Genomic DNA, 26170 nt, shown 5'->3' with positions numbered 1-26170 from the left:
GCAACCTACATTTTGTGCCCTCTTGTCTCTTTGATCCTCATTTTTTGGTAGTTGTTTGATGACATAAAAAACAATAATAATCAAGTTCAAGAAGAAGCTAATCAAGTTAAGTATAAAGACATCACAAGAAATTATTAAAATAAGAGAAATCACCTAATCTAGTTGCCCCTAGATTTCTCAACACTTGTCATCTCAGGGATAATCATCATCATCTAGGCTCTAGAACAAGCAACACCCATCAAACAGTGTCAAGGCCAACCTGGGGATGTCTTGGGTCTATTGGGGTACATCATCAATAAATCCAATACCAAGTCTCAGTGGTTCAATGTTTCAACATCTAGGGTAACTCAAGTGAGTCAAGTACCATGTGGAACCCTCTCATAGCCCAATGCTTTCCTCTAGGCGGGCAATGTTGCATTAACAATGTCAGAATTGCTCTTTGGATTGGGTAAAATGACCTTTGGAATGTTGCTAAATGGGATGAGAATCATCTCTCAAGAGGTCTTTGCTACTATGATAACACCACCTGACAAACCCTCTAAAGATCAAGTGAAGTCAACAATCATTAAGGACAATAACCATAAATGCATCATAATGATTCATACCTAATGTTTGGGGCACAATAATACTTCACACAAAATTCACCTTCAAATGTCTAACTAGATCAGAACATGTAATCAAGTTACCTCACTTATATTATGGTTAGTCAGGTCGACAACTTTATTAGGTGTTTCTAGTCTCCAAGGGGAGTGACATGCGCAGGTTAGCCCATCAATCCATAGGTGGGTGTGGTAATGATGGTTGTAGAGTGGGAAAGACTTTAGGGCAGGGGCCATAGCCATGAGACTAGCTAATGAGGGTCCAACATCTTGAGTGTATAGATGTAAGGAGGGAGCAATCATGGCGGCATGAGTTACCCCTTTCCTCGGGCTGCTTTTTCTACCCTTTTGTTGCGCGTTTTACTTCTTTATGATTGGTCTTTTATAGGGTGCATAGCTTATGAGCCCAAGCTTACTTTTGAAATTTTCCATTACCCCTTTAAGATGAAGCAGTTTATCACTCATTAGGTTGGGACATACAAGAGTTCCTTTCTTTAGATGAAGCATTAAATGCTTGAGGAACTAGGTGATGTCTAATAAGGGGGGTAGAGCTCGTGCTAGGATTTTGCCTATGTGCTAAATAAATGTCCCAACCATCTTTTTCATTTTTCTTTTATTTTGGCTTTCTTATGCTTTTAGTTTTCTTTTAGCTGCATCAACCTCCAGGGTTAGGTTTTTGGGCCCATACTCAAGGATGAAGATGAAGGGCGGAAATCCCAATGACCAATGGCCACCGACATGAAGAGTGGAGATGAATAAGGGGAAGATGGAAAGTGGCAAACATGGATTACCTTGGACATACTACTTCAATCAGTGATTCCAAACTAGTGCCCTCTATAAAACTCGAAGACCTCAGAGGAGGTCGCTCTAGACTAGAGTTAAAGACTAACCTCCTAACTGAAGTAAGGGAACAAAAATATAGTCAAGATCAGTCAATTATCCCGTTCACTGCTTGATCCATGACATTAAGTGAAAGCTCATGATTGCAAAAATAGTTAAAGTACTTGCCTATTGGAAACATATTCCTCTTGGGTTATGTAAATTTGGCTTGTTCACTAGAGAGAAAGGTGAAAAGCCTCAAGTGAATGCCAACAATGATGAGAAGTCTAAGAGACCTCTTGGAAGGTGAAACCAAGGGTCAAACAACTGTATTTATATGTACATTGCTTAATGAAATGCATCTCACGCTTATCATTTTGTTGTCTATCTTTGTAAGTATTTCCTACAGTGATATCATAGTTGAGATGTGGTATTCCCCAACCACTAGTGTTTTAGCCTTTGTAGATTTGGGCGCTCTTAGCTCCTCCTTATGCAACCTAGCTGCTCTTCATCGAGATTGTGGCTTTGTGTGCATCTGTAAGAGTAGAGGCCTATTACCTCTCTCAGATTTATATTTCCCTTAGCCAAATTCACATTTGTTTCTTTGCTTGACATCATTTGTGGATGAGTTCGTCCTCATTAATGTTCTGTTAGCAATAAAATGACTAAATTGCTGTAACTGTAAATAAGACACCAGATAGAATTCTGAATGTAATATATATATATATATATATATATATATATATATATATATATATATATATATATATATATATATATATGATAAAAATGAATGATGTTTACAAGGCTGAGGCGGTGCTCCTTAAATAGGAGTTGACTGGCCATGCCTGAAATAGAGAGACATGTCCCTTGGGACTAATGTCTCTTCATTTTAACTAATTATTTGTTAATTAACTGATTGTAATAATTAATTAATTTATTAAATAATACTTTAATATTTTAATATTTTATTTAATTTGTTATGACCTTTTTTAGTTCATAACATTGCCTTCCCCTTAAGATGCTTTGTCCTCAAAGCATAGGCAGGCCTGGGTGTTGACACATGAAATGTTCTGATTCCCAAGATGAATCTTCGTCTGGTAACCTCTTCCACTTGATGAGGTATTCCTTAATTGTTTTAGATCATAGAACTTTCTCTCGGGTAGCAAGTATACCCTCAGGTTCAAGGATTATTCTTCCTTCTTCATCGGTTTCTGGTATTTCTGTCTGTGCTGTTTGATTTTGACCTAATACTTTTTTGAGACTTGATACATGGAAGGTATTATGGATTCGGCAATTGTCTAGTAACTTTAACCCATAAGCTACACTACTTATCTTTTTAATTATTTGGTATGGTCCATAATACCTAGGAGACAATTTATTCTTCCCTTGTTGTTTTACTGATAGTTTCTTATAAGGTTGGAGTCTAACAAAGACCCAATCACCCTCCTCGAACTCTCTATCAGAACGATGTTGGTGAGCTTATTGCTTCATTCTATTTCGGGCCATGGTTAGATTTTCTTTTAGTAAGTTGATGATCCTTTGACTTTCCCATAAATGGTCTTTAACGGCTGGTACCCTAGAGTCAAGGGATGCAAAGTCCTTCCACTTGGGTGGTTCGTAACCATATAGGGCTTGGAATGGTGTCATCTTAGTTGATGTATGGTATGCAGTATTATACCACCATTGGGCCAGGTGTAGCCATTGTGTCCACTTGTTTTGTTTATCTGTAATGAAACAATGAAGATATGTTTCCAAGCATTTATTAACAATTTCGGTTTGCCCATCAGTTTGGGGGTGATAGGCTGAACTCATATTTAGTGATATTCCTGCTTGTTGGTAGAAATCCTTCCAAAATTTCCCTTTAAACCTTACATCTCTATCGTTGACTATGACCTTAGGGAACCTGTGTAGCTTGTAAATGTTTTTACAAAACACATCAGCGATCTGTTTGGTTGTGTCAGTCTTTTTTTAATAGCCATAAAGTGGGCATATTTAGTGAGCCTGTCGACTACTACAAATATTTTATCCTTCCCGTCAGATGCAAGTAGTCCTTCAATAAAATCCATCGAAATCTCTTCCCACTTCTGATTTGGAATGTGAAGTGGATGTAGCAACCCTGGAGTTGGAACATTTTCACTCTTGTTTCATTGACAAATATCACATTCTGAAACATATTTTTCAATTTCCTTGCTCATACCCTTTCAATAGAATGACTATCGGACATTGTAGTAAGTTTTGTAGAATCCGACATGTCCTACTGCTGGTGAATTGTGAGACTCCTTTATAATTTTTATTTTAAATTTGGATGTAGGTGTTAGATAAATTCTCCCCGTGTACCGTAAGATGTCATTTTTCCACTCGAAGTTGGTATATTGACTGATATTGTTGATCATGGAGTCACAATCCTTATCCTTGGCATATTTGGCTCGTATTTCATCCAACCATTCCGGAACGACTATCATGGCAGCACATGTAGTGTGATCATCATCCTTACGTGAGAGTGCATCAGCTACAACATTGTCCTTTTCGTTTTTGTGTAATATCTCTAAATAAAATGCTGACAACTTCTCCATCCACTTCTATTGTTCTGTTGATAATGTCTTTTGCTGAAGTAAGTATTGAAGACTATTGTGATCAGTTCAGATTGAGAATTTACTTCCAAGCAAATACTGGCGCCATTTTGTCAAAGCATGTATGATGGCGAGCATCTCCTTTTGGTATGTTGATTTTAAGCCTTCTTGTTTGTTAAGTTTCCTGCTCTCAAATGCTATGGGATGGTTGTCCTGCATCAGCACAACGCCAATTCCAAACCTAGAAGCATCACATTCGACCACGAACGGTTTGGAGAAATCAGGAGTTGCTAATACTGGTGTGGTTGACATCACTTCCTTTAATTTCTCAAAACACTTGTCTGTTTGGTCATCCCATTTGAAGGCATTTTTCTTTAACAAATTCGTAAGGGGTGTTGTCAGGTGTGCATAATTTTTTATAAATCTTCTGTAATACCCTGTTAAACCCAAAAATCCCCTTAGCTTAGATATGTTCTTGGGTTTCGGCCACTCTTTGATTGCCTTGATTTTGTTGGGGTCTACTTGGACTCCTTCCCTTGATATAATATGACCTAGGTATTCAACTTCCTTTTGCCCAAACGTACATTTTGATAGCTTGGCGTAAAATTGGTTCTTTTCCAAAACAGACAAAACTTCTTCTAGATGTTTGAGATGTTCCTTCCACGTCTTATTGTACACTAAAATATCATCGAAGAAGACTAATACGAACTTCCTAAGGTAAGGATGGAAGAGCTCATTCATGGTGGCTTGGAAGGTGGCTGGTGCATTTTTTAATCCAAATGGCATGACCTTGAACTCATAATGCCCTTCATGAGTCCTGAATGTTGTCTTTTCGATATCTTCTAACCTTACTCATATTTGGTAGTAACCTGATCTTAGATCTAACTTGGAAAAATATTCTGCACCGTGTAACTCATCTAACATTTCATCAATGAACAGAATCAGAAACTTATGCTTAATAGTGATTTTATTTAAGCCTCTGTAATCTATACATAATCGGAAGGATCTGTCCTTCTTCCTAACCAATACTACAGGTGCAGCATATGGACTTCTACTCTTCGTAATGATTCCATGCTTCAGCAGGTCTTGAATTAAGCGCTCTATTTCTGTCTTGTGGTGATGGGGATAACGGTATGGCTTGACATTAACTGGAGTTGAATCAGTTTTGACTTCAATAATGTGTTCTATCTTCCTTTTTGGGGGTAACTTCATTGGTAGATCTTGGAAAACCATCTCATATCTCTGGATCAAGGATGAAATCTCTGATGTTTGATGAGTCCCTTTTGTTGATAATAATTCCAAGTACTGACATTGCGCAACAAATGCTGGTGCCCCCTTGCGAATGAGCTTCTTCATTTGTTGAGCAGAGATGACTTGTGTTGGTGGTGCCTGAAAACCGAACAACTAATATTTTCGTCCATCCCATTTAAATTTAATGAATTGTTTTATGTGATTCGTTGAATAAGTGCCTAGTGTGCTCAACCATTGTACACCTGAAACAACATATACTCCTCTTAGGGGAACCGTATAAAAATTGGACTCCATTGCATAGTCGCTTAATTGCAACTTAACTTTATGGCACTTGCCAACTCCATCTATTTGTTTCCCATCTGCTACCATAACTTTTAAGTCTGCTACTGGGTAAGCAAAGATGTTCAATCTTTTTGCAACATTGACATCTACAAAGTTGTGCGTACTTCCTGAGTCTACCATCACAATAACGCTTTGCTTCTTGATGTAACCTTTAAGCTTCAGTGTTTGTGGTTGAGCTATCCCCGTGATGGCTACTATGGAAATTCGTGGCATCTCATCTTCTGATTCTGGACTAGGGTTTTCATTTTCTTCATTTTCCTCTTCATCGGAGCTATCTTCTGAGGATTCCTCTTCTTGCTTAGCTTCACAATTGTACAATTTTTGTGTTGCACATTTGTGTCCTGGATGATACTTGTCTCCGCACTTCCAACATTTGTCGTCTTTTTTTCTTTTGACATTAATTTGTTGTTTTCCTTCACTTCGTAAGGGTGGTGGAACGTACTTACTAGTATTTTCTGACGTGGTTTTACTTGCCTTTCCTTTGAATTGGTTGTTTGTCCTATCGTTAGTAACATATGGTGTTTTGTGCAGTTTATATTTTCGCTCAATAATTATCGCTGCATGTCTGGCCTCCTCAATAGTTTTAGGTTTATGCAATTTTAATTCTTCGCGAATATAATCTTTAAAGCCATAACAGTACATTTTTAGTAGCTCCTCATCTGAAAACCCTTTCTGCTTTACTGCTAATACTTCCCACTCGTGGGTGTATTCACTCACTGATCCTTTTTGCTTCAGGTGAACAAATATCTCATAGACATCATCCTCCTCTTCATCATGAAACCTTTTTAACAGAGATCTTTTAAGGTTTTGCCAATTGAATGAGCAACCTGTGCATTTAGATGACCACCACAAAAACCAATCGTATGCTTCTGCTTCTAAGTAAGTAGATGCAGTGACGACTTTTTCCTATTCACCGAGCGGAGGGTTTGCTAAGAAAATTGCAACCATCTTATTTACCCATACTACGACGCCTTTAAAGTTTTTTCCATCATACCTTGGTAATTCATTTTTGATTTTAAGATGGTTCCTTCTGGGGAATGCGTATAATATTGGCTTCCTTCAAAGTGAATTTGGGGTATTTGTTGCTTCTCACGTCCCATGAAGCCTTGCCCTAGGGAAGTTTCCCCTTCAGGAGTCTTAGGGCTTTGTGTAGCTGAAGGTGGATCGATCTCTCCAGGGTGCCGGTTTATCATGTTCTTTATGAAGGAAATTTCGTTGGCCATCTGATCCTGCTTATTAACTAACATTTCGATGTTATCCATGTGTTTGCATAGCTTATTGAGGTATTTTTGAATCTTCTTCGTAATGTCATTGTTATCGTTCGTCATTTTCTTCCGATTTTTTTTTGAAGACCCAATTTTTTCTTAATAATAATAAAAAAAATTATTATTAAATTAATAATAATAAATTTTTTTAAAATTAATTAATTAAAATATTATTTTAATTAACTAATATTATTCACATATATGTAATAATTTTATTATTATTTCCCGGATGCGGGTGACACGACGGCTAGCCATGACAAGCCACATGACATCCATGTGCCACCTCAGGTGTAAGGAGGGCATTCAATGCCTGTTCGCCGCCATGGAATATATGGCAAGGTATATCGCAGGTTCGCATTCATTGCCGCATTCAAGTCGTGAGCTCGACTGCAACAAGAAGTTATGGTGGCCGAGGATCGAGGTTTCGGTGAAATGGTTAGAAAAGGGGATGAAGGAGCTCAGCAATTGCTGCTCCACGCTCAACGTTTGGCATTCTTCGGTTTGGACGTCGCCTGGTCTTCAGCTCTCCGGGAATCAATACCGGAAGTCCCTCATCTGGTCTTCGGCTCTCTGCTTAAGGTATACCATCTCAAGTTTAAGGGGCCTCTGTGTCAATTTCGCCTCTGGGTCCTCACCTGTTGCCCGCTCGCCTCTTTGCCATTTCCACCTCCCAACCTCGCTCTGCTCATCTCCCTCGTCGCTCAGGCAAAAATGGTCAGGCCTCGACAGCGGTTACTCAGCCATCGAGGCACTGCACGTGGAGGGTCCTCTCAGCCTACTGTGGAAGATCCTCACCCCCAACGTTGTTGCTGCCATTGTCATCGTCCTTCTGCAGCCAATCCTATTCTACCTAGAAAATTCTTGGACTCTAGCAGCCCTGACCCTGACTCAGTGCCTTCGCCAGCCTTAGGTTCAGCCATCTTTACCTTCAACAGCTCGATGGACAGGCCCCGTATCAATGCCCATGTCTCGGTATTATTTCTGGAGGAAGCTCCTTCCGATAGCGAAGATCTCCGTGGCAAGAGGGCGCAACAAGATGAAAGGCCAGAATTTAACCAGACCTTGGCTGGAAAGGAAGCAGAACAAACCCCCGGCCTTTCCCAGCCTTGGGAGGCGTCCACGTCCAAGAAAGATGACATCAAGGAGGACCCCCTCCCTTCGGCGGAGGCATTGGGAGAATTCGGGTGGTACCCGATCGTTGAAGAGGAACTGGAGGAGTAGCTGGTTCACTGTGCAGCATTACCCTCTCCAGTATCATTCAGGTTCTGTTTCGGCTCTCGGCTTATGTCATAAGGTCTTAGTGCATGTTTGTGTCTTGTTTTTTGAAACCCCTGCATGGGAAAATGTCGCTGGCTATTTGCTGCCGCTGGGCGGGCTTCATAGTTTAAATTGGGTGCCCTTTTTTGAAGTTCATGGAACCCCTGTGTGGGATGTTTTGGCTAGTTTGAAATGGTTGCCCTTTTTTGAAGAACATGGAACCCCTGCTTGGGATGTTTTGGCTAGTTATGGCACCTCTGGGAAGGTGGCTCTTTTGATTTCTTATAGTCCAGAGTGGCAAAGTCTGGCCTCTAGGGATGAAACTCCATGATTGTAATGTTACTTCTGTTACTGTATATAATAGAATAGTTTTTTAGCGAGAAAAAAAAAATATTATTATTATTATTATTATTATTATATAGTTTTAATTCTATATAATTAAATTAATTACATATAATGTGATACGTAATACTTTTTTCTTTAATCAATCGAATGGAATGGATAGTCATGTCCAACGGAAAGGTCACGTTCCGTTTGATTGTTCACCCTTCTTGTTGGATAGGGAACGATAACCACAAATAATAAAAAAAACGTTCCGTTGACTGTTCAAATCTTCTCGTTTCTTTTTCCGCGTTATTATCGCAAACAATTGACAGGACTTTCTAACTGCAGAGCCACGCAGTCGGACAGGGATCCGTAGAGCCCACGCAGTCAGACAGGGATATAACTCGTATCCCGCAGAGCCCACGCAGTTGGACAGCCGGTACAACGCAGGCTTCCCGTTGACTCAGCGTGTCACCCCAGGAGAAATACGCACAGCCCCACACGCCTGCTGTTTTATGGAAGACCCGTGGGGGCCAAATGGCCAACAAAAATTTTGTGGGTGTTACCAGTCTAAGGCTGGCTCCGATACCACTGTTTGCAATAAAATGACTAAATTGCTGTAACTGTAAATAAGACACCAGATAGAATTCTAAATGTAATATATATATATATATATATATATATATATATATATATATATATATATATATATATATATATATATATATATATATATATATATATATATATATATATATATATATATATATATATATATATATATATATATATATATATATATATATATATATATATATATATATGCGTGTGTGTGTGTGCGTGTGTGAAAAAAATGAATGATGTTTACAAGGCTGAGGCGGTGCTCCTTAAATAGGAGTTGACTGGCCACGTCTGAAACAGAGAGACATGTCCCTTGGGACTAATGTCTTTTCATTTTAACTAATTATTTGTTAATTAACTGATTGTAATAATTAATTAATTTATTAAATAACACTTTAATATTTTATTTAATTTGTTATGACCTTTTTTAGTTCATAACATGTTCGTTTTCCTGTTTTTAGTCAGAAAACCATAAATACATCATGGGGTTCGTTAGACTTGTCTGTTGTTGTTTTTCTTTGCGCTTGTCCATTACTCAATCACAATGTTGAATATGTGGATGTTATCGATGCCAGAGGTTGAATAATCATGGATGAGGGGTTTCGATACCCTTTCAGAACCACAAGTTAACACATGGTGTGTTTGTCGGTACCAAGTTTGTTTGGAACTCTGTTACATCGACATTCAAGGGATTTATGAATTTAGGCTTTTATGGTTCATATTGTATATTTGAAAATATTGTATATTTTGATCCCTTGTTCTCATGGGGCCCCCCACATTGGAGAAATTGGCCGCTCCATAAATCAAAGGATTCATGAGCATGCAACTAACATCAAACATGGTAGGACTTGCTCCTCAGCGTTGGCAGAACATGCTGAGAAGACGAGACACCACATTTGTATTGAAGAAGCCTAGGTCATTGCAAGGATTGATCATTTCCATCACTGAAATTTTAGGGAGGTCATCGAGATTGAGAGAAGGCCAAGTACGCTGAATAGAGATGATGGTTGGAGAATTAGTAGTTGTTGGATCCCTACCCTTTCTTAGAAATCTTCATTTTTTAGGTGTTTTTTTCCCTTTGTTCCTTTCTTTGTTTGTTCCCCTTCATTAGAGAATTTTTGAGGTAAAAAATGGGCCTCAAAACAAAAATGTACTACCAAAATCAGCTTTATAAGAACCAGTAGGATTCAATATGATGATGTCAACCATGGGGGATGATTCACTATTTTTGGAGTAAAAAAGTAAAAAGATTAAAAAAACTAATTTTTTAAACTCATATTTTCAACTTATCTCCCTATGGTTTTATTCAAATTTTGAGGGAGAACACTTGTTGGATGCAAAATTTAATTCTTCATCTAAGGATACCCATGTTGAATACTTTCGATGGACCTTGCTATACAAAAAATGAGAAATACATGAAAAATGTGATTGCAATCACATTTTTTCATGTATTTCTCATTTTTCGTGTAGAAGGGTCCATCGAAAATATGCAACATCGGTACACCTTGGATGTGGAATTAAATTTCGCATTCAACAAGTGCTCCCACTCGAAATTTGAGTAAAATTGTAAGGAGATAGGTTGAAAATACGAGTCGTAAAAGTAGTTTTTTCTTTTTTCCCTCTAAAATTTGATGATGTAATCTAATCTTATTTTATTATTAATTTATTTCCACTATTATTTTATAATATTCCTTATGAGACCCAATTATAGACCTCAAAATTTCTCTAATGTTTTTTTCATATTTGTGTACCCTTGTTTTAAAATTCTTAGTTTATAGGCCTATTATTATCCCAGCATTCTATAAAAATTATTAATAGTTGTTAATGTTTTTTTTTTTTTTTTCCTCTTCCTTTATAAATATATATATTTGTATTTATATATTTTTATCCTTCGGAATATTTTTAATTCTTAATTAGTAGGATTTTTATTTTATTTTTTATATTATTTATTTATTATTTTTGTCCTTTCATTTATCCTTAATTAATCTCTATTCTACATTTATTTAGGTTTAGTTTTACTTTATATATATAATATGCTTTTTATTTTCTTTAGTGCCTAAGATTCCTTTATTCCTTAATTTTTTATTTATTTTTCTTTATTAAATTTTACTTTTCCGTCTTCATTTCTAATAGTTTGATTTTTAATATATATATATATATATATATATATATATATATATATAATTTCATTTGTATAATACTTCTTAATTAATGCTTTAGTTTATTATTATTGATTATGTGATTTTGTTTTTGTTATTTTTTTTTGAATTTTATATAAAAATAAGTGATTGTCCTTTCCTTATATTTTATTATATATTTTTATCTTTTATTTTTTATTCATTGTTATTTGAATTAGTTATTTACTACTAACTAATTTAGTAATTAATAAGTTTTTGAATGTTACATAAAAAAAACTTTGATTAATAATTAATATATTAGATATCATTTTTTGGGATTCAACTGCGTTAAGTAAGTCATTCATCTATGACCATTTCCATGAGAGGTAGTCGTAACTGAGTAATTTCTCATGATTTTTGAATAGTCCACTTAGCACTCATTGCATCAGGTGATGCTCACAGGGGTAAAGAAGTGGGATTGAAACTAGTGAAATGAATCACATAGCATCAATCATCACTTCTGGGGCTTGCACCAGGTAACCAAGACTTCCTTGGAGGTCACCCATCCCAGATCGCCTCTGGCTCAAGCGCGCTTAATTGTGGAGTTTTCCCCATAGTCAAGCCCACTTAATATGTTATAATCATGTCCTAGAATTTTGCATGGTGTTGCAACCCAGAACAAGCTAGGGTGCGATGCGATGAATCGCCCCCCAACGTACGCAGGTTGCGATGCGATAATCACAATCGCACATTGTAGAAGTGCAGAGTCCCGTATATCTATTACCCCCCTGACTCTGCCGATTGCGAATTGTGATGGATCTCGGATGCGATAAGATTATGGGTTCCAGTTAATAGTTCCATTGGGTCTGTTGTATCGCAATCATACATCATCCCACCGCATTCAGAGACCATAAGGTTTTTGATTCTTTGCCGATTGCGATTTGCGATGGAACAAAAAATGTCGATAGATTATGGACTGCCATGTGGTGAAATTTTTGCCTAGTTAGTGTAATTTTGGAGCAAAATTGTAGGTTCATGCCGAAAATGGTGCAGTTTGTGGAGTGAATATTAGGAGAACTAGGAGAGGTCATAACTTCTTCAGTTTCCCACCAAATTGGATGCAAAGAGAGGCTAGATGGCCATTTTTGGACGTTCTAGACTCATTGGAGCAAGTTGCAGAAGCATTTGAGCATTGTAAACACATCTTTTTACACTTTTGAGCATAATAGAGAGGCCCAAGCCATTGGAGGCTGGACCAAGGAGACATAGCCCAAGAGGGGTGAACTCGTTTATCATGTTCTTGTTGTAATGTGTTTTTGATGCTGTTCTATACATATTTATGCTGTTGTTCAGTCTCTGACTCTTTCATTTATGTTAAATTGCTCATAAAATTAACAGAAAAACTCATCATTTCACTTGCAAAAATTCATGAATCCTTAAGCTCAATGAAAGTATTTTGTTTCTAATCTGAGGAGGATCTTAGCCCAACAATCTAATATTTTAAATCAGATCACTAAGGGAGACTCAAAAATCATTGTTGACTCTACAAGAAAGGCGTGAGAAGCCAAACAAATAATTGGGGGGATGAAAATGCTATAACAAATTCTTTAGAAGCAAACATTCCTATCCATATGAAAACTTAAAGAGATCATAATAAAGTTGTGAATCGGTATGTTAATTGTGTGGTTAAATTGAAAGCTATGTAACAAAATGATTGGCAAGTCAAATCACCCACTAGTCATATTAAGAAATGATAAATATCCTAACTAAAGAAATATTGGCTAAAGAGGTAGAGATCGCAGTAATGGTCAAGGATGTGGTCAATAAAGGTAATCCTAGAATATTAGAAAGATGAAGAAGAAATGGGCTAGGAAGATAAGGAGTTGTAGAGGTGAGTGAAATATAGGAAAGACAAGATTCTTTTTCTGAAATAAGAGGTGGGGGGGAGATAATATGTGGGAGGTGTGCCAAGAAGGATATATTCTAAGATGGCAAAGCTTAAATTTTCCATTGAGAATTTGAAGACCCTACAAAAGGAATTTGAGGAAAGGGTCTTGATAGAGAAACAATGAAAATTTTCAAGTGTGGAAAGCTATTGAGAGCAAAGTGGTCACTATAAGGTTTATGTTTGGGGAGAGTCATAGAGAGCAATAACAAGATCCCAAGACCATAACAAAGCAATGCAATGCATATGTCTTGGTTGTTGAAGTTGTTGAGAAATATAGCTTGGATAGGAACATCCACATAGGTTCATTATGAACATGCTGGAAGTAGCTCGAGGTATTTGGAAAAGTAACTTTATTTTGTAATTCACTTTCGGAAAGTGAAAAGTCTTTTATTTAGCCATAGAGTCTAATAAAATGTATTTCATACATTAATGACTTAGACCAAGATTAATCTCAATTATAAATCTCATTGCGATATTAGGGTTTTAGTTGAAAGTATAAAGGCAAGTTAAGATAGAGAGTTCAAACACATTTTTTGTCGAAGAAGGATGAAAGCTAGTTGACTAGGTAATTGGAAACATCAAAATCCCCCATATTTTACATGTTAGACACGCCACGATGAGGACACATGTTTGGCATGTATTCTGGTAATAGGACATGTGCCAAACAAGTGTTAGACACGTGCCCTCATCGTGTCATGAAAATCAAACATGTGTCCTGCAAAAAAGTGGTCCACGACCCATAAAAACAACCTTTTCCCCCTCATTCATTTTCACTCATAGGTTGGAGGTCTAAAAGGTTTCAAAGTGAAAGTAAAGGCTATTAAGCAATGTTAGAAGGAATTCCAAGTGTCAAGCAAGTGGATTTGTCCACGAATCTTCAAGATTATTCCTACAACACTCCATCTTCTTATTCATTTCATAGAAACCTATTGTGCCCTACAACAACCCCCCATTTCATATCATCTGTATTTATAAACAATCAACATATGAAATGGGTCCCTTTTAAAAAATTAATTGGTATTAATGAATTTGTTCGAAGAAGGAATGATAATCAAAAGTGTTTGTGAATTGGAGCCTTTTTCGAATAACAATGTTCCCAAAATAAAACAATCTTTTATTATTGCGATAAAGCGATCGCAAGATCGCATATCGCAATAACAAGAGAGACACATTTAAACGAAACTTCGGTCTTTGCCGATGCGATATCGCTATCGGCGATCGGCGGTATTCAATGCATACACAAAAAAGAGCACATATCTTATACCCCGATGCGACGCTATATCGGCAATCGGCTATCGGCACTGCCTCTTGTGGGAAAACGCTTTAAGTTACAAACCCCGACCCGATGCGATATCGCTATCAGCCATCGGCGGTATCCCATGCACTCTCATAAGGCACTCAGGTCTTTCCCCGATGCGATGCGATATCGCTATCGGAAGTCGGCAAATCACTTAATATGCATCTGGTAATGTGTTCACATGCTAGTCCGATGCGATGTCGCAATCGGCGTTCGCCAGGACTACTTTCAAACGATAATGCAACTCTTTCCCCGATGCGATGCGATATTGTTCATCGGTAATCGGCATTTTCAAAAAATGATTACTTTAAGCTTTAAAGTTATATTTAAATCCGGTTGATAAAGCACAGATTTCAAAATGCCGTTAAATGCAGGGATAAGGTAATGCATGCGTATTTAATAACTTTGCCCCTTCGATTAACGAATACTTGCGTCTAAGGCATTATCATATCTGTTGCACGCGTTAGGAGGTCATTCAACTGAATAACAGCGTAAAGGTCATTTAATGGGTAGCAAGCCTTAAAAACACCATTAATGCATATGCGATCTCTTACCAGTGATTAGATCCACAGCCACTTTTTGAAAATTAATATCGCCACGCTTCAAGTGATATATATCTTTCCCTTTATGCTTTGTCTTCATTATTTCTCGTGTTACGATTTCTCTTGCACTTGTGTAGAGTTCGTTTGTTGAGAAAAGCCTGAACATGATGGGGAAGAAAAATAAGAGGAGTTCTGGTTCTACTACAACACCTGTTGCAGGTCAAGCTACTTCAATTTCAAAGAAAGGCCTAATCTCGGACACTACGTGCACTGGTCTTGCTAGGACCACATGGCAGGGCACATATAATCTGTTGGAGGCCGAGCAACCAAAAGTGACAGTGAGAACGGCTAGTGTAGATGTACTAAGGAAGTCTGATGCAACTCTCAAAGACTTAGTCGGCTCCTTTTTACACAGAATAGCGGCCAGAGAGCAGGTTCTCCCTTATACAGATGTGGTGCGCTGGGCAATTGAAGAAATCCCCATCACTGATAGAACTTTTCATACAAGGGACGGAAGGATTTTCGGGTCATTCAAGCCTGATGACCTGAGGCGAATGTATCATCTGCCTGAACCGGAGCTAGTCTACAACAGAGCCTTCGTGGAGAAATTCGCAAAAGAAAATGAATCACCATCCGAACCCCTCCGAGATTGGAGGCAGAACCCAGCCAAGCACAAGCATGAAAGTTCGGGTAAGTACTCCAACGTTTCTTTGGCTTCTCCCTATTGCTATGCGGGGATTATGATGTGTAGATTGTGGGGATTACATGACTCTGTTAATATCAATATTGAAATGGTTCCCCTAATGGAAGCGGCTATCAATAGTATAATCATGGATTGGGCCACTATTCTTTCTGATAAGTTGGTCGTAGCTGTTCGTGAATTTAGAGCCAAAACTATAGTCACCGAAAGGAAAATCCCGCCATTTTATTATTCTGCTTACATTATGGATACCCTGTGTCTTAATTCTGAGTTTCCTGTCCTCGATTGGAGATGGACCACCCAAGATCCAACACCCATTCATTTATACCATCAGAAATTGTGGAAGTCCTCTTACAAGGACCATTTGTACCAAATTTGTAATGGTTTCATGGTACCCATTTACTATTCTATTTATGACAAACCCATTTCCAGAATTTCCTATGAAGCTTCTTTTGACTTACCAGCCGTAGCAAGCTGGTTCGGGGAAGAGTATTTCACCTATATCAGAGTTTTTGGGAGCAAGGCTAGGCCACATGTCCTCCCTTTATATATCCCAGACAAGCTGTTAGCCCGGGAAATCTGCTACCAGATTATGGCCGAGAGTGTCACACAAACTCTCAAAGAGGAGAAGAAGAAAGGTTGGCCCTCTTTTCCTTTAAGAATTGGAGTTTTTACGCTGCTTAATTACAAGCATGCAGAAAAAGAGGCGACAAAACTCCAAACTTTATCCCTGGCCACTATCCCAAGCATACTTTATGATCCAAAGCAAACTGCCTACATTGCCCTAGAACAAGCAAAATTAACAAAAGTTGATCATCAAGAGGATATGTTTGATGACCTGTTCATAGGTGCCGAGACAATAAGCCAAGCCAAACAGCTTGCCATAATGAAATACAATGATGAGGCGTTGACAGAGTTTAATAAACTTAGGGAGCAGAGGTTGCAAACTTTGCCCCTAGAGTTATTATCCACAACCCCAGCGTCTTCCTCAAGCGAGCCTGGTCGGCAACAGATACATTCACCTCCTGTTACAACTAAAGAACAGGATAAACAACAGGAGGAAAGGCAGAAGAAGCTGCAGGCTGAGAAGCAGAGAAAAGAGCAAGAAGAGAGGTAGAAAAAGGAGCAGATAGAAAGGCAGCAAAAGGCACAGAAGAAAGAAGAGAAACTAAAGAAATAACTAGCAGATAGGCAGAAAAAGGAATTGGAGGAGCAGCAGCGGAAAACGCAGGAGGAGCAGCAGCGAAAAGCACTTGAAGAATAGCAGAAGTTAGAACAAGAAAAAGAACGAAGCAAAACCCATACAGAACAACATAAGCAAACCTCCATCGATCCTTAATTGATTAAACAATGGAACCAATTTGATTCCATTATCAGTGGTAAAGAAGGCTCCAAAGACACAGACGCCTCTAAAACAAGCAATGCACCCGATACCACTTCTTCTCAGGTTCTTGGAGGAACCAGCGGCCCACCCATTTCACAGGATGTCGAGATAATCAATAAGGACCCTTCCGATCAAATTGTTCTCCAGGTGGAAGAAATTCATCCCCTGGATATTTTTTACAGCCCAAAGCATAGAGCCAGTATTAAGCGCTCTAAGAAAAGACGAAGGCTTGATCAACCTTCTATCTTGCCTGAGCAAACAGTCACGAGCAATATGGTCTGGAAGGAGGATTTGGATCCCTCCGATGATCTAACAAAACTGTCTCAATTCGCGGGAGCTTATTCTGCAGCAACTATCGACAAAGCATCGGAGGTAAGTATTCTGTTGAAGACTAAAGATCATGAAATATATGCATTACAGGCAGAGGTAATTGAAGCGAAAAACAAAGCAGCACAGGTGGAAGAGCAGTTGCTGGCTCAACAACAGGAAAACAATTTGTTAACCCAGCAACTGCAAATTGAAAGACAAAGGATAAACCAAAGTGAAACGCAGAAGGCAAAAGAATTGTCGGAGGCATTGTCACAGTTGAAAGCATCAAATGAGCTGATGATGAAATCGAAAGATGAGCGAATAGCTCAACTATCAACACAGCTCGAAGGTATCAAGAGCACACAGAATGTGAAAAATTTCAGAGCAGAGGAAACTCAAATAAATGGTGCATTACTGTCTCAGATCAGACTTCTATGTCAACAACTTGCTAAGGCTGAGCCATTATGCGAAATATCTACAATAGTGTGTGAGCAAATAGAGAAGGCCAGAAATGAGCTAGATCAGGCCGAAGATGCCATATCCGAATATGTTGAGTGGCAAGACACTGAAGAAGGGAAAGTGGCGAATTTGTCCCGAATCCATGAAATGTACAAGGACATACTCTTCACGGAATGGAATACTCAGGTAATGAAAGCAGAAAGGGCGGCTTCCAGGTGTAAAATAATTGCCAGCAATATGATCGACCTAGTCAATGATACACTTTATTTGGCAAACATGATCTCCAAGTGCACACCTGGAAGCATAACAACAGTGGATATGCTTGAACAAGCAAGTTATCATGGCTTGGAGGAACAGAGGAAGTTAATTACCGGAGTAAATACTTTAAACTCTGAAGCATATTGGCTCTTTCTAGTCAAGCCACATACTCAAAGGTCTGCTCTCCAGTGTTTAACAGATGCCCTCGGATGCCTGATCCCCGACATTCAAGATGCTACATATGACGCCCAGCTAACTTCGCGTCTCAACACTCCACCAGAAGTAGAGCCAATGCTGGAGATATGTCAGCTAAGGAGTAAAGGCAAAGAACCCACCGAATGAAGCATTTCCGCCAACTGCCAGATCGCCAAGAAAGATGGAAAAAACATTTATTGATGCCAATTTAATAGCTTTTCAGTTGTTTAGATATTTAGATTACTATAGTATTTATAGACCCTTTCATTGTTTTGGAAAGGGTCGTAAAATTTTGTAATAGACTTAAAGGCTGAAGTTTGCACTATTGTGCTTCAGTCTATATTCTTTTTGTGAAACTCGACCAACGATTCTTAATTTTGATTAGAAGGCTGTTTTACACAATTGCGCACGACTGTCTGTTGTTTGGAATGCTTTTCTGATTTGAAGGAAGGACTGCGAGATAGTGATTAATATACTGGATTGATCGAGCAGCTTACATGGTACTATTATCTGTATCTGTGTTCTCTCTTATTATATGAATTACTGTGTTATTATCTTTGCTATTGTTGAATGCATGTATGCGATATAACAGCGAATCTTCATTTCGTTTCACTATTGAATGTTTTGATGATTTGTTATCTCTTTCACCCATGCATGTATCAATGATATGAATGATTAAGTGTAGTAATTCGCTCTAATCGCTCTGCATAACTAATTATGCAGAGCAATTTTAAATAGTTTAAACATCTATGCTTAAAGTGTTAGAGTCATCTATATGCCTGCCTTAAAGCACAGATCATCAAACGCTACGCTTTACCAAGTGATAAGTCCCGGGATTAAATTATAGTTATTACATTTCGCTTATAGTTTAGCTGTCCGCTTATTACCATCTTATGTCATAAGTCACTCATCCATCCCGTTTACTTATAATTCTTGGGAAACTGGTCCCATTATCCCCAGTCGGAACCACTATTCCAAACGGAAAAGGAGCTGCACTAAGGTCCGGACCGGGTGGTTTCCCCAATGTTGTTGCAACGATTTTCGGGGCATCAACATTTTTGGCGCTAGAAGGAGGGCCTTGACTGTGAATGGCAAGCAGACCCAAATCGGCAAGTCATTCTAAGAGTAATTCTCCCTCCAAACCTCCTCGTTCTTCTCAATTACATGCTGGTTCGCCAGTCCATAACCAAGAAGAAGACGAATCTACCACCACTGCTCAATCCCATCATATCCCAGAATAGCTAAGTCTTGAATCTCCTGAAGTCCAGTCTCTAATCCATAAACTTCAGAGCTTCTCGATCTCACCACAGAAATCTGAGATATTAGAAAGCAGTGCGACTTCGCAGTTCAACCTCACTCATCCTCTTACCAGACTTCAGAGCGAAAAACTTGTTATTGAACCCACTGAGTTTCCTTTACCCAAAAGGAAAAAGCCAAAGAAAAATACTGAAGGATCTGATAGTGGGGATTTTTCTTCCACATCCTCCATTTCATCTCCTCATCTGCAAAGTCAACCACCCACTCCTCCATTACAAATTGTTGTTCATCAGGGAACAGAAGCCTCAATATCCCAACCTATTCACTCTTCATCTTTATTACCTCACCAAACATCTGGAATCCCGACAGTAGTGAGAACCACTGTCGCTAGCATAATGGCAGATCCATGGACTAGGCCGGGTGCAATCAACATGCCTGGACCATTGCACGATCTACCAGATGCTCCCGAAAAATGGCTGCCTAAATTTAATCCAGATAATGGAACCCAAGCTGAAGAACACATCAACAACTTCATGTTAGCAGTTAACCTAAAAGGAGTGACAGAGCAAGATGTTGTTGTAAGACTTTTCCCCTACACTTTACAAGGATCAGCAGGATCTTGGTATTTTTCCTTACCTTCTGGTTCGATAACCAGTTGGAATACATGCCAGGAGCAGTTTCTCACCAAATATGGAGATGATAGGTCCCTAGCAACTTTAATAAATGACCTCTCCAATTTGAGAATAGAGCACAGGGAACCTATAAAGGAGTTTAATGCCAGATTTAATAAACTACTGAATAAAATCCCTACCGCTTCTAAACCAAGTGAGAAAATCCGAAGCGAATGGTACATCACTGCCCTACCTGCCAACATAGCCATCTTTGTAGACAGGGCTGGCAAACCTACCTTAGCTGAAAATATGAGAGAAGCACTTGCCGTTGAAAAGCGCATCAATGCTCTTGAAAAGAAAGCTGCTCTAGAAGATAGAAAAGCTAAAAAAGTCTCGTTTAAAGAAGATTCCAAGAAGAAAACCCCAAAGGACCCATATGATATGGAAGGTTTACAAAAGGTCCTTAAAACTTTGTCTAATGAAATGGTTGAGATTAAAAAGCAGGTGGCCGAAACTTCAAGAAAAAGACCATTTAGGACTTTTAAGAAAACCGAATCAAAGCCACCTAATGTTATATCTAACGCCGATTCAGACCAAGAAGAAGAGGAAGAGGAAACACCTTCACAGACCGATGATGAAGAAGAAGTAGCTGAATGTCATGGAATGTGGGATTTTATACTCCCAAACTCTGATACTGAGAATGAAGAAGAAGCCTTTCCGGTTACTACAAGAAGTAAAATTACTTCTGAACTTCCCCAGGCAACTTCAAACAAGAGGAGCGCAGGCGCTACTACAACAAAGGAAAGAGTTCCCCCAAAGAAGTCACCTGTGGTAGTTCCTCAAAACCAGCCTTCAACTTCTAGTTCTCCTTCAACATCCAAGTCTCTAGTGGTATCCGATTCAATGGAATATAACATTGTTGATGATATGAAGAAAACCAAGGCAAATATAACCATGTTTGAACTTAGTAAACTGAAACATCAGCAAAAGCTACTTCTCAAAGAATTAAATGATGTTCCCTCTATCCCCCTTCCCAGTGGAAGAGCTTCCAACGACTCAGGCCAGCCTCCTGTAGGCATGGTTGAAATTACCGATTCAGTCTTAATCGGAGATAAATCAAATTCTCACACTCCACCCTCCCTGCTCACTTATGAGATTTATAATAGAAACCTACACAGCTGTTTAATAGATTCAGGGGCCTCATCTAATATAATGCCAGCTTCAGTTTGCTCTAAGCTGAACATTGAACCCCAGAAGTCTGCCATTCATATTGTACAGTTGGATAGAACTAAAGTGCAGGTTGTGGGAGAAATTAATTCTGTAACCATCAGGTTGTCAGCCGACCCCAGAATTGTCCAGAGAATTGACATCTTAATCGCTGACATACCTGAATTTTATGGTTTAATATTAAGCAGAGATTGGTCCGAAAAACTGCACGGGTATATTTCTACAGATTGGTCACACATGTGGCTTCCCTACAAGGGAAAGCCAAATCAAATAAGGATCGATCGTGAGAAACATATGACCCACACAGTTACTGAATTCGAGCAAGAAAACCAACCTGTGGCATTCAACAACAACATTTTGGGGAACTATTCGGCAGAATCATTCTTTGGCAACTTTGTTGCCCAACCATCTCCTTTTTCAGTCAATCATTTTACATCTCAAATAGAAAAATTTTCACAAACTGACAGGTTCAGATGTTTTAATGATGCTGAGAAAAATGTAGATACTTTTGTTAATATTCCTTTATTTTGGTCTCTGTATTTTGATGGCTCTAAGTCCTCTGAGGGTTCAGGAGCTGGATGTGTATTGGTTAGTCTGCAAGGAGAAAAGACAATGTTGTCTTGTAGGATAGAGTTTGAGTGCACTAATAATACAGCCGAATATGAGGCTTTAATCCAAGGATTATACAAAGCAATCGGCCTGGAGGTGCGATATCTAAAGGTATTCGGCGATTCGGAAATCATTGTCAAACAGGTTAGAAATGCAATTCATTGCCTTTCGACTCACCTTAAACATTACCAATCGCTCGTCCAAGAGCTTACCTCACACTTTTTGGCATTCAACATTTCTTCTATACCTCGATCTCAGAATTCAGCCGCAGATTTACTAGCCAATGTAGCTTCAAAGCTTCTGCCTTCTGAAGACTACAGCCTTGATAGATTTTCTGTAGAATTACTTTTCAGACCTTCAATTCCTGACAATGTCACTAATTGGAGAGTATTTAATCATGATGATGATATTTTGCAATTTTTAACTTCTGAGAATTCTTATGATAAGCAAGTTATTGAGGAAGATGATCATGATTCCCAAATGAAAGAAGTGCCCAAAGAAAATTCGATCCCTAAACCAGTGGTAAAATTAGAAGATCTTTATGATATCAAAGACAGGTTTAAACCTGTAATTAACACAAAGCTTCAGAGTTCTACCCTTAGGTTTGAATTGATAAATCTAGGAACCAACGAGTCTCCTCAAAACATCAATTTAGGAACAAGACTATCTCAGAATGAAAAGGAAGCATTTATTAAATTGTTAAGAAAAAACAAACACGTTTTTGCTTGGAAATATGATGACTTAAAGACATATGATACATCTATTATCCAGCATACCATTCCTATGCTTCCTGATAAAAAACCAATTCAGCAAAAATTAAGAAAAATACACCCAAATTTGGAGACCCAGATTAAGTCGGAGCTTAATAAGCTCTTGAAAGCCAAAATTATTTTTCCAGTCCGACATTCAAACTGGGTCTCTAATATGGTGCCAGTCAGAAAGAAAAATGGCAACATACGAATTTGTATTGATTTCAGGAATTTGAACAAAGCAAGCTTAAAAGACAACTTCCCATTGCCTACTATGGAGCAAATTCTCCAATCAGTGGCAGGTTCTGAATTGATGTCTTTTCTAGACAGGTTTTCAGGGTACAATCAAGTTCTGGTACATCCTGATGACCAGCTTAAAACTACATTCAGATCAAAATGGGGAACCTACGCATATCAGAAAATGCCTTTTGGTCTTATAAATGCCGGAGCGACATTTCAGAGAGCTATGGATATGGCCTTCAGAGGGTTAATTAATTGATCAGTAGTCGTCTATCTAGATGATATTACTGTGTATTCTAAGAAGAGAGATAATCATTTGCACGACTTAAATCAGATCTTTCAGCGATGCAAAAGATATGGTATTTCTTTAAACCCAAAAAAGTCCTTCTTTGCTCTTGACCAAGGAAAACTCTTAGGCTTTATAGTATCCAAAGATGGTATTTATATTGATCCTGATCGGATTAATGAAATTTCTGAAATCCCTTTCCCACATAATAAAAAATCAATGCAGTCATTTTTGGGTCAGATTAATTTTGTCAAACGATTTGTTCTAGATTTTTCGCAGATTGTATTACCACTTCAGACAATGATCAAGAAGAATTCAGTCTTCAAATGGGGATCACAAGAAAAACAAGCTTTTGACATTATCAAACAGTCAATAATCAATGCCCCAGCCTTGAATACTCCAAATTTTTCTAATCATTTTACACTATATACTATTGCATCCAACACTTCATATGCCGCAGTACTCACACAACTGAATGATAACAACTTAGAAGCACCCATATCATTTTTCAATTCAAATCTTCAAGGTGCCGAATTGAATTATTCTGATGTGGAGAAACAAGCCTTTGCTGTGTTCAAAGCAGTCAAACATTATAGACCCTTCCTTTTGAAAACCCACACGAAAGTTATAGTTCCTTTCCCAGTGGTAAGACAACTATTAATTCAGAAAGAATTGGGTGAAAAAAGAGCCAATTGGGTTACAGCGCTTCAAGAGTATGACTTAGAAATAAAGCCAGCAAAGATTGTTAGGGGCCAAGGTTTTTGCAGGATATTGGTAGGAGCATCAAACATTCACGAATCAAGCGATGAGGATCAGATTGAATCCATCAATCAGATAAGTATCACTGACTCTGAACCTCAATATGCTGATTTGATATTTTATTTGAAGAACGGTTATGCTCCTCCAAATTTATCTTACAAGAATAAAAGGGCCATTAGGTTAAAAGCTAAGAATTTCACTCTCATTGATGATGTGTTGTTTAAACAAAATTATGATTCTATCCTGTTAAGATGTCTTGAGAAACCTGAAGCTCAAAAGGTTTTGCAGGAGCTACATGATGGACCAGCTGGGGGACATTTTGGAGCTGACACAACAGCTCATAAGATTATTCATGCTGGATATTATTGGCCTACTCTATTTAGAGATTGCCATGAGTACGTAAGAAAATGCCTTAATTGCCAAACATCTGGTGGAAGACAACGAAAATCAGCTTTCCCTCTGCCACCTGTCAACATTGAACAGCCATTCGAACAATGGGGATTAGATATCATCGGGGAAATTACTCCACCATCTTCCAAACAACATAGGTATATCCTTACCGCTACTGATTATTTTACTAAATGGGTAGAGGCTATTCCTTTGAAGGCGGCAAACGCAGAGGCAATCATCGAGTTCATTGACCAGTTCATCATTACCAGGTTTGGTGTTCCAAACGCTCTTGTTTTTTATAATGCTTCCTATTTCTCAGGAAACGCTATATATGATTTTGCTATTAAAAGGGGGTTTAAACTGAAATATTCTTCCAATTATTATCCCCAGGGAAACGGTTTAGCCGAATCTACTAATAAGAATCTCATCAAAATCATTAAGCGAACTGTTGAACAGAATCATAGAAACTGGCATAAATCTTTGGTCTTTGCATTATGGGCTGATAGAATAACACAAAAGGCTTCTATAGGGACCTCCCCTTTCAATTTGGTATATGGAAAAGAAGCTGTGTTGCCTACAAATCTTGTTCTTCCATCTTTAGCCCTAGTACAACACATTGAAGAGACTCTGTCTTCTTCTACCCAACTTAAACATGACCAAATTCTCAAATTAGAAGAAGAAAGGGAAAAAGCCAGAATCACTCATGCCAAACATCAACAAATCATCAAAGCATCTTTTGACTCAGCATCATCCGATTCCAAACAACTTCAAGTTGGTGACTTAGTTCTCAAATGGGACAAGGCCCATGAGGATAAAGGTAAGCATACCAAATTTCAGAAAATGTGGCTTGGACCATTTCAGATCTGTGAAAAGATAGGTCATTCAACTTTTATATTGCAAGACTTATCAGGGTTGAGAGATTCTCTCCCCGTCAATGGCCTGATCCTGAAGAAATTCTTTAATTGAGAAGGTAACCCCTTCTCCTTTCGTAGATTTGCGTAGTTTGTAGGATTGGTAGGAAATAAAACTGTTGAGTATCTCCATTGACCTTTTGTTGTGTTTGAGAAAGCTATCTCACAAAAATAATATAGATATTTGTTTTTAGATAATAGAACCCTCAATCAAAAGAAATAGTTTCTAGGAAATTAGATATCCTTGTGTTCTGAAATTATAATCTAAATTTTGAAGACTCCTGTCAAGAGGTAAAAGTTCTGAATCATTTTTTGTTTTCAAAACTAGTCTCCAAAGGTTATCTGTTAAAAGATAGAAGCTAACCCATTTTCAGTATCTCCAACTCTTCACCTGTCATCCATTTGCTCTTAAGGAGAAAATTGTTCACCCCATTCACTAAAGATTATGATTATTCAGAGTGTAATTCTAAAATATAAAAGATTAAAGATAAGAGGTCTTATCATAAGCCTGCTTACCATGTTCATAGGGAAATAAGTTAACTGACATTACCAATACTGCCTATCAAAACAGGGTAATGGCTTGAAATTTCAACACAAGGGGTCTCATCACGAGCCAGCTTGATCAGTTAAATTATTACCAGTGAATGGCATTGTCATAAGTTGGCTACCAAACCAGGACAGTGGCTTTTTATCTTATTAATTACAAAGAAAAACAGATAAAAAAAATAAAATATGAAAACATTTTATGGATTCATTCTGTTAATCACACTCTTATGTGAATGGAAAAGTAGGCAATACTATGGTTAAAAGGTATCCCTGTCGAGACTATAAATGTTTGCTGGCAACAGAGGCTCTACCTATGACAAAGGAG

General features: G+C 38.2%; 1 protein-coding gene across 1 annotated transcript in view; it reads left to right on the top strand.

Annotated features, from left to right (window-relative positions):
• Window positions 1–26170, top strand: part of LOC149165201 (syntaxin-81-like) — an 82925-nt gene that overhangs the window by 27362 nt on the left and 29393 nt on the right. The window lies entirely within an intron of this gene.

This window comes from Pinus tabuliformis, chromosome 5_1, assembly GCF_031772625.1.
Source record: "Pinus tabuliformis cultivar Carrire ecotype Pingquan chromosome 5_1, CPIR1, whole genome shotgun sequence".
Classification (NCBI taxonomy): Eukaryota; Viridiplantae; Streptophyta; class Pinopsida; order Pinales; family Pinaceae; genus Pinus; species Pinus tabuliformis.
This window is presented reverse-complemented; position numbering and strand designations above follow the sequence as displayed.